Genomic DNA, 10,046 nt, shown 5'->3' with positions numbered 1-10,046 from the left:
TACGCATTCAGGTTCTTTAATCGTTATTTAATTTTTAATGTTTTATTCTATTGTTTATTCATATTGCCTGCCTGGAATGAGTCTGTTTATGCATGATATAAATTCTTATTTATTTAGCATGTCTGGCTAATTTGCCTAGGTATCGGTATGTAAAGTAAGCAGAAAAAGGGGTCGAGACTGAGTCGGTCTATCTAAACTTAAAATTAGAATCAATCTTTTTACGGTCTCAACTTACAGGTTTAATAACAAGATTTTTTACAAAAAGTAAAGAACATAAAGAAGTTAAAACCAACAGAGCGAGAGTTTGAGGTTTTGACTGGACAGTGTGAGTTAGGCATTAATTCTAGATCAGGGCGAGAGCAAGTTTTAGAGTCAATTAAATTCTGACCTTTTCCAAAAAGTATTTTTAAAGATCGAATGTGAGGACGAGAGTTAAGCATTTGGATTTAATCATATAACCTAAGTCAACAGAGCGAGAGTTTGAGATAAGGGTGTTTAAAACGGTCAGTATTTTCTTAAAAAGAGTTTCTGCAACTTTATTGCTTTCAAAATATGGTTTTTGACTTAATTATAAGTGACAGCAACATTAACATAAAATCATGGTTTATTCAACAGAGCGAGAGTTTGAGATAAAACCTTTAACCAATAAAGTTAACTGAAACGATTTATTTTAAAAACCTGGAAACCGACAAAGACTTGATTCCCTAGTTTTGACGAACTACATACCGATATCCGTTTTATTGATATTTAATCTAGATATTAGTTTAGCTCTTAGTTTTTCCCCAAACAATCAAACATTTTCACCTTAGATTTACGTAGTAACTTTAGATAACGGTATATCGATTCATAAGTCCCTGTGGGATCGATATCTTTTAAAACTACGCGATAGAACTGTGCACTTGCAGTTTGTATCCCATTCTCGACTCACACAGTCGAGCGATCAAGTTTTTGGCGCCGTTGCCGGGGACTTTTATTCAATCGATATCGTAACTCTTCCGTTACGCTGTAGAGACTAAGGTTTCTTTTTCCTTCTATTCTTTCTTTCGTTGATTTGTATGCCACGCACTCGCTCTCAAGGCGAACCGCTCTATTTACGAATCAACGATATCGAACTATATCTCCGAGTCTTACGACGAATTCGGGAATATCGTGCTGAAAACAATCTCCCTCCTATAAACCTTCCTGATATCAAAAACATTTTTCCTTCTTTAACCGAGATGGCAGAACCAGCTCGTGCTCTTAGAGATTACGCCGCTCCATCGCAAGATGAGCCGCATTCAAGTATTGCTCCGCCCGCAATCGAAGCAAACAACTTTGAACTTAAACCTTCGTTGTTGCAGGCTGTGCAACAGAACCAATTCTCTGGAAATCTTACCGAAGATCCAAACCTTCATTTATCCGTATTTGTTCAATACGCTGATACTGTTAAAGCTAATGGTGTCACTTCAGAGGCAATTCGACTTCGTCTTTTTCCTTTCTCATTAAGAGATAGCGCTAGAAGATGGCTTCAATCTCTCCCTTCCAACTCAGTCACCACATGGAACGAGTTGAAGAAAGTTTTTCTTGCCCGATATTTTCCACCAAGCAAAACAGCTATGTTAAGAGCCCAGATAAACGGATTTAAACAGAAAGACAACGAGTCTCTTTTCGAAGCATGGGAAAGATACAAAGACATGATGAGACTTTGCCCACACCATGGTTTGGAAGACTGGTTAGTAATTCACACATTTTATAATGGTCTCTTATACAATACAAGGTTAACAATAGACGCCGCTGCAGGTGGTGCACTAATGAACAAACCTTATGCTGATGCTTACCAGCTTATCGAGAGCATGGCCCAAAACCACTATCAGTGGGGAACCGAACGAACAACAGTGGAAAAACCTCAACCGAAAACTGGCATGTACGAGATAAGTAACCTTGATCACGTTAATGCAAAAGTGGATGCTTTGGCCCAGAAGATTGAAAGTTTAAACGTATCACCTCCAACCGCCGTGGTTGCTATAACTCAGAATTGCGAGGTCTGTGGAATCCAAGGCCACACTCCTGCGGAATGTCAACTCTTGACTGGAATCCAAACAGAGCAAGTAAACTATGCTCAAGGAAGCCCCTATTCGAATACCTATAACCCAAATTGGAAGAACCACCCAAACTTTTCATATAAGAGTAATAATGCTCTATACGCACCTGGACAGTCTCCGAATCAAACCCCATCTGTACCTCCGGGATATCAGAAACCAAATCCTAACAATAATAACCCTAGAAAATCCAACTTGGAAATCATGATGGAAAACTTTATAGCTTCCCAACAACAAACCAATAAAGATTTCTTAAACCAGAACATACACACTGGCGAACAACTTAAACAACTAGCAAGCAAAGTAGATGCCTTGGCTACCCATAACAAAATGTTAGAAACACAAATATCTCAAGTAGCTCAACAACAAGCACCTACTGCTGCACCAACTGGTACATTCCCTGGACAGCCCCAACCTAATCCGAGAAGCCAAGCTCATGCAATTATATTAAGAAGTGGAACGGAAGTGGAAGGACCGTCTGATCCAAGGATAGAAAACCAAAACCCTAAGAAATCTACTGAGGAAAGTGAACCTAAGGAAAAGGAAGAGGGTAATAAGGATACCCTAGAAAAGAAGGAACCTTATGTACCTCCACCACCTTACAAACCACCTATACCTTACCCTCAAAGGCTTGTTAAAACCAAAGATGTAGGCCAATTTAGAAAATTTGTCGATCTCCTTAAACAATTAAACGTTACAATTCCGTTTACCGAAGCTATTACGCAGATGCCCTCATATGCTAAATTCTTAAAAGAAATTCTTTCTAATAAAAGGAAACTTGAGGATAGCGAAACCGTTACACTCCCTGCCGAATGTAGCGCTATAATCCAAAACATGCCCCCTAAACTCAAGGATCCGGGTAGCTTCTCTATACCCTGTCACATAGGAAAATTTGTCATCGACAAAGCCTTATGCGATTTAGGAGCCGGAATTAGCGTTATGCCTTTATCCATATGTAAGAGACTGGAAATGGGAGAATTAAGACCGACCAAAATGTCTGTGCAATTAGCAGATCGTTCCATCAAATATCCTGTAGGAATCCTTGAAAACGTTCCCGTACGCATAGGTCAGTTTTACATTCCCACTGACTTCACAATTATGGACATTAGAGAAGATGATACTACACCTATTATACTAGGAAGACCATTCTTAGCAACTGCCGGTGCAATCATAGACGTAAAACGAGGAAGACTCACCTTCGAAGTAGGTGAAGAGAAAATTGAATTCATTCTTTCCCAATTCTTGAAAGCACCTGCAATAGAAGATACATGTTACTTCATGGATATCATCGATGAATGCATAAAAGAAGCAGAGTCAGGAGAAGACAAATCATCAGACTATCTTTTAGAAGACAAATCTAAACAATGCTTAGCAATAACACCGGACCCTACGCAGTGTCTTAACAAACCAACCCCTGATTTGAAAACACTTCCCAAAAATCTGAGATATGAATTCCTAGACTTAGAACTTGAACGACCTGTGATAGTCAATGCAGATCTAGGAAGACTCGAAACAGAAAAACTCCTACATATCTTAAGAAAATATCCAACCGCACTAGGATACCACATAACCGATCTTAAAGGAATAAGCCCTTCTATTTGTATGCACCGCATCATGTTAGAAGAAGACGGTAAAACCTCTAGGGAACACCAGAGAAGACTAAATCCGATCCTAAGTGAGGTAGTAAAGAAAGAAATAACCAAGTTATTGGAAGCAGGTATTATATATCCTATATCTGATAGCAAATGGGTCAGTCCTGTACACGTTGTACCAAAGAAAGGAGGCATAACCGTTATTGAAAACGAAAAAGGAGAAACTATAACTAAACGAATCGAATCGGGATGGAGAATGTGCATTGATTATAGAAAACTAAACAAAGCAACCCGAAAAGATCATTTCCCTTTACCATTCATTGACCAAATGTTAGAACGATTAGCTAAACATTCACATTTCTGTTATTTAGACGGTTATTCAGGCTTCTTTCAAATACCATGTCACCCTGATGACCAAGAAAAGACAACATTCACATGCCCTTTTGGTACCTTCGCTTATAGACGAATGCCGTTTGGTCTGTGTAATGCCCCTGCAACTTTTCAAAGATGCATGATGGCAATTTTCGCCGACTTTCTCGAAAACATCATGGAAGTATTTATGGATGACTTTTCTGTATACGGACAAAGTTTCGAAGAATGCCTTGAAAACCTGGAAAGAGTTCTTGAGCGATGTGTAAAAGTAAACTTAGTACTTAATTGGGAAAAGTGCCACTTTATGGTACAAGAAGGCATTGTTCTGGGACACATCATCTCGAACAGAGGAATTGAAGTAGACAAAGCCAAAATAGAGGTAATCGAAAATCTTCAACCCCCAAGAACCGTGAGAGAAGTACGAAGCTTTTTAGGACACGCCGGTTTTTACCGACGATTCATCAAAGACTTCTCTAAGATAACTAAACCCTTAACCGGACTATTAATGAAAGATGCTGAATTCATATTCGACGATAACTGTTTAAAAGCATTTCAAACTCTTAAACAAGCATTGATCTCCGCACCCATTATGCAGACACCAGACTGGAATGAACCATTCGAAATAATGTGCGATGCCAGTGATTATGCTGTAGGTGCTGTTTTAGGACAAAGAAAGGATAAAAAGCTTCATGTTATATATTACGCTAGCAGAACCCTGGATGAAGCGCAGATGAATTATGCCACAACCGAGAAAGAACTCCTAGCAGTGGTATTTGCGCTAGATAAATTTCGTTCTTACTTGGTAGGAGCCAAAATAATAGTTTACACTGATCACGCTGCTATCAGGTACCTTCTAACAAAAAAGGATGCTAAACCTAGACTCCTAAGATGGATCTTGCTACTACAAGAATTCGACTTAGAAATCAAGGACAAGAAAGGAACTGAAAACGTAGTAGCAGACCACCTCTCTAGACTTGAGAACCTTGAACCAGAAAGAACATCCATTAATGATGATTTCTCGTATGACAAACTCATAGCTACTTTGGAAGAGAACAACTCCGACATGCAAGTAGAAACCACCTTAGCTATATCTGTCATACCATGGTACGCTGATCTAGTCAATTATTTAGCTGCCGGAATAATTCCACCTACTTTATCTTACCAGCAGAAGAAAAGATTCTTCCACGACATAAAACACTATTACTGGGATGATCCCTTACTTTTCAAAAGAGGCCCCGATGGTATTTTCCGTCGATGTGTACCCGAAGAAGAGGTAGAAAATATAATCCAACACTGTCACTCTGCGCCTTATGGTGGACACACAAGTACATCCAAGACCTGCTCTAAAATCCTACAAGCTGGCTTTTATTGGCCAACTATATGGAAGGACGTACATGCGGCTATTAAGGAGTGTGACAGATGTCAACGCACGGGAAACATATCTAGACGTGACGAGATGCCACAAAAAGGTATTTTGGAAGTAGAGATTTTTGACGTGTGGGGGATAGACTTCATGGGACCATTTCCACCCTCCTTCGGTAACAAATACATACTCGTGGCGGTTGACTACGTATCAAAGTGGATCGAAGCTATAGCTTCTCCAACTAATGACACCCGAGTAGTAACTAGACTCTTTAAAAATATAATATTTCCGAGATTTGGCATCCCAAGGATAGTAGTCAGTGATGGTGGATCGCACTTTATATCCAAGGTACTCGAAAAACTACTACTTAAATATGGAGTGAGACATAGGATAGCAACACCTTACCACCCTCAAACCAGTGGACAAGTGGAAGTATCTAACAGAGAAATCAAGCAAATACTAGAAAAAACGGTCGCCACTTCAAGGAAAGATTGGTCATTGAAACTACCAGAAGCTTTATGGGCATACCGAACTGCTTATAAAACCCCCATAGGGACGACCCCATTTAAGCTCATTTATGGAAAATCCTGTCACCTCCCGGTAGAATTAGAACATAAAGCCTATTGGGCTATTAGAAATTTAAATCTGAATTACAAAGCCGCCGGTGAAAAGAGAATCCTTGACATAAACGAATTAGAGGAACTCAGAAGAGACGCCTATGAAAATGCCAAAATCTATAAAGAAAGAACAAAACAATGGCATGACAAGCGTATATCAAGGAAAATCTTCAAGCAAGGCGACGCAGTACTTTTATTTAACTCCAGACTAAAATTATTCCCGGGAAAACTACGATCCAGATGGTCAGGACCTTTCCATATCACTAAAATCTTTCCCAGTGGAGCGGTAGAAATAAAAGGACAATCTACAGAACCGTTCACCGTAAACGGGCAACGTCTGAAACATTATCACTATGCGGAAACCAACGAAGATTCGCAAATTCTACACTTAGACGAAACGCCCCCAGGACTCATAGACTATATTTAACAGTTTCTTTGTCGAGCTTGCGACATTTAAACAAAGCGCTTAGTGGGAGACAACCCACAAATTAATTTGCTATTTTATTATTTTGTTATTATTATCATTTCTCTATTTTTCTCTTAATTATTCTTTTAATTTCTATTTAGTATTCATTATTGATTTATTCAAAAAGAAAAAAAATATATCCATATAATAATAATAATTCTTTTTCTTCTTTCGGCATTTGGCCAAATCCTGACTTAAACTCATGTTTTCTTTTCTCTAGTTAACACTAACCAGATGGGACATTTTGACCGTATGGGTATCAAGTTCAGAGGAATGGCTCAGAAACGAAGGTTTGAAGAACTAGCCACTAGAGAGATGCTACCTAGTTTATATGCTGATGATTGGGCTATGACTGCCCTTGGACTGAGACAGAGTGTCCTGTTTTTGCTGAATCAGATAGGATGGGAGACCTCCCCTATCCTGAGACATTTCACCACCTACCGGAGACTCACACTAGAATTCCTTAGTTCATTAATCTATCTACCCAGCCATGGAAAAGGAATTACCAGAGGATTTATCCAGTTCAGAATGTTCAACATGGAGTACCAATTTAATATTAGGGACTTCACCAACCTTTTGGGTTTTCCTACCTCCTTTGATACATTCACTATAAGCCAGGAAGAACTTTTTGAATATAGAGAGCTGGAACACTTTTGGGGTAAGCTGACTGGAAATGATGAGCCCGAAGAACATGAGTTTCTCTCTGGAAACATACATAACCCGGCTTTTCGCTATTTCCATAAGATCCTGACCCACACTTTATTTGGGAAGAAGCCAAATAGTACTTCAGTTTCACGTGATGAACTCTTCATCATATTTTGTGCTTCCCAGAACCGTCCAGTAAACGGTGCTACTTTTATGTTAGCTAATTTGGACCACCTTATCCAGGATGAGCGAGCACCCATTAGAATAGGTGGCCTGATAACTATGATAGGTAATGCTATTGGATTACGTCAGCCTATGCTTGACCTGAACCCTTTTTGTGGCATTACTACTCTGAGTATACCTTTCCTCTTCAACACTATGTTTATAGCAAACATAGGGTCTGATGAGTTCGAGCTTATTATTGATAACCAGGTTCTCTGCCTATTCACCATGCCCGATCCTAGAACTAGTGTTCATAACCAAAGGAACTGGCTCTATAACCTGAATGAAACCCCAACTCCTGCTGGATCCACTGAATCCATCCAGGATTATGAGATTTGTGATGACTATGAGCACTATGTTGACCATATCTCTCTTGCTGAATCTGACCCTCAGACTCCATCCGGCTACTATGATATTGATCCTCCTCCTCAGCCTGTCCTGACCGAAGAATCAGCCATGCCTGATCTCCGACATCATATGCCAGGAACAGATATTAAAACCGTCATTGAAGCTTTGATGTCAGAACAAAACGCCCTCAGGGAAGATTTCCACAGCTTGAGACTTGCAGTCCTAGAACACATGAGCAGCACGGCAAGTCAGTTACGTATGTTACGGCATCATGTTAACTCTTTTGCTCCTCCGGCCAGAGATCCGAAGATAGATGGAATTTAGTTATTTTTCTTTCTAAGTTTTTTAGTTTTAGGCTAGATTTTTTTCATTAATGTTGTTTGAATTCATGTTTATTTCTATTTCATTTCATTATTTTCCCTTCCTGTAATACATTATGATCCTTTTTATTGAAGCTGTTTAGTTAATTTTATTATGCAATGCCTGTTACGCTCTACTGTTGTTACCCATTATTATTATACAAAGCAAGTAAGCATGCACAATGCATTAAAATTGCATACTAAAAAATGATCATAAGCAAAATGAAACATTTAAATACCTACCAAAGTGATTCTGTGAAGCGCTACTAAGCCTTGCCAAAAAGGAGGTGTGACGAGCGTCACACACTCCATGACGAACGGCACGCAAAATTCCTGTTACGAGCGTCACACCCCTGTGACGAGCGTAACACCCTTCAGACAAGTGAACGTTAAGGAGCCGTTGGAGACGAACGTTACACTTTAATTCTTTACATTCCCCATTCATTTTTCATTTACCACACTTAATTACTTTTCAACCACTTTTTCTTTCAATCTTCCAATCCTTCTCCTATAAATACCTACCAAAACTTCCTTCATTCACCACAAAACAATTCTCTCATATCAAATACATTTCTTTTTCTTTCCAAATCATCCCTTCAAAAATTCATCAAAATGGCGGGAAATCAAAATTTCGGAAATATCATCTTCCGATCCGGAGATGACGACTATCAGCAAGAGCAATTCGAGCGCTTCCAGCAGCGAGGCGTCGCTCCCACCAGGTACCCCGATTTAACTTGCTTGCAACAATTAGGCTTACTCCAAGGTATCGAGTGGATGCTCCGTAAAGCCGATTTAACCTTCCTTTGCACTCATAACCAACCCACCTACCCTTCCCTAACCTTAGAATTCCTAAGTTCTTACGACTACACCACTCCCGCCGGTGAAGGTGAATTTCTAACCGGTACGGCAACCTTCCGTATGTTTAACACCGAGTACTCTCTAACCCAACGCGAATTGAGTGTCATGCTACAATTTCCCACAGAAGGTCTGCTGCATGCCAGAATCCCTCCAACCTCAAACTGGAACACAGTTCTAGTTTTCGACCTTTTTAAGAAAATTTCCGGTATAAATACCTACAACTGGGAAGAACTCCTTCTCTCCCACATCCATAACCCCACCATCCGTTATTTTCTCCGTATCCTGCAAAACACACTTTTTGGAAGACCAAACAACAGTAAGGTTAACTCGAAGGAGTTATTTTTCCTCCAGTGCGTTTTCGAACCGGATACTAAGGTAAACGCCGCCTCTTTTCTCTTTCATCATATCCGCACCTTATGTGCTAGAGGCCGGCAACCCTTTATAATTGGTGGATTAATAACCTCCATAGCACTTGGCCTGAACCTAGGGGATAAACTCCAAACTTTAGAATCCTTACCTCCCCTGTCTATGGATATCAGCTATTGCCGCTCCAGCCGCCTGATTAAAAACAGAGTAGGCGGAGGCTATTATCTTATGGTGAACAACCAAGCAGTCCCAAGTGTTGTGCTACCCAATACCACCCTAACCGATGTCACAAACCCGGACCGCCACCTCTACGATCTTAGCGCTCATGAAACAACCGAGCCTTCACAAACAAACCAGCAAACAGATGAGTTTGCAGAAATGGAACAAGGTGATCATCCGCCAACACAACAATCAGTCCCGCTAAACCCTTCCAGTAATGCAGCCGGCCCATCCTCCCAACGTCGTCGACGAAGACGACCTGCGACCAACGACGACATTATGGATGCTATCGATGGTATGCAGGCACAGAATGCAGATATGATGCAGATGTTGCGTCAAATGCAACAGCAACAGGATGCTCGGAATGCCATAACCGACCAGCGGTTTACTGAGTTGTTCAACAGGTTCGACAACTTAGACATCCGTCAAAGATCACCAGGTCCAAGAACCAGAGGCGGAAGGCAGCCTTAGTTGTTATTTTCTTTTTCCTTTCCATCTTGTATTTCATTTCCTTAAAACATTGAGGACAATGTTTAGTTTA

The 10,046-nt window shown here is 40.2% G+C and overlaps 1 pseudogene; it reads right to left on the bottom strand.

The window, feature by feature from the left end:
* Window positions 1–1,602: 1,602 nt before the first annotated feature.
* On the bottom strand, window positions 1,603–1,702 carry LOC127124294 (uncharacterized; annotated as a pseudogene).
* Between the last annotated feature and the right edge of the window lie 8,344 nt (window positions 1,703–10,046).

This window comes from Lathyrus oleraceus, chromosome 2, assembly GCF_024323335.1.
Source record: "Lathyrus oleraceus cultivar Zhongwan6 chromosome 2, CAAS_Psat_ZW6_1.0, whole genome shotgun sequence".
NCBI classification, from domain to species: Eukaryota; Viridiplantae; Streptophyta; class Magnoliopsida; order Fabales; family Fabaceae; genus Lathyrus; species Lathyrus oleraceus.
The sequence above is the reverse complement of the archived record's forward strand: the minus strand, read 5'-3'. Positions and strand labels throughout refer to the sequence as shown.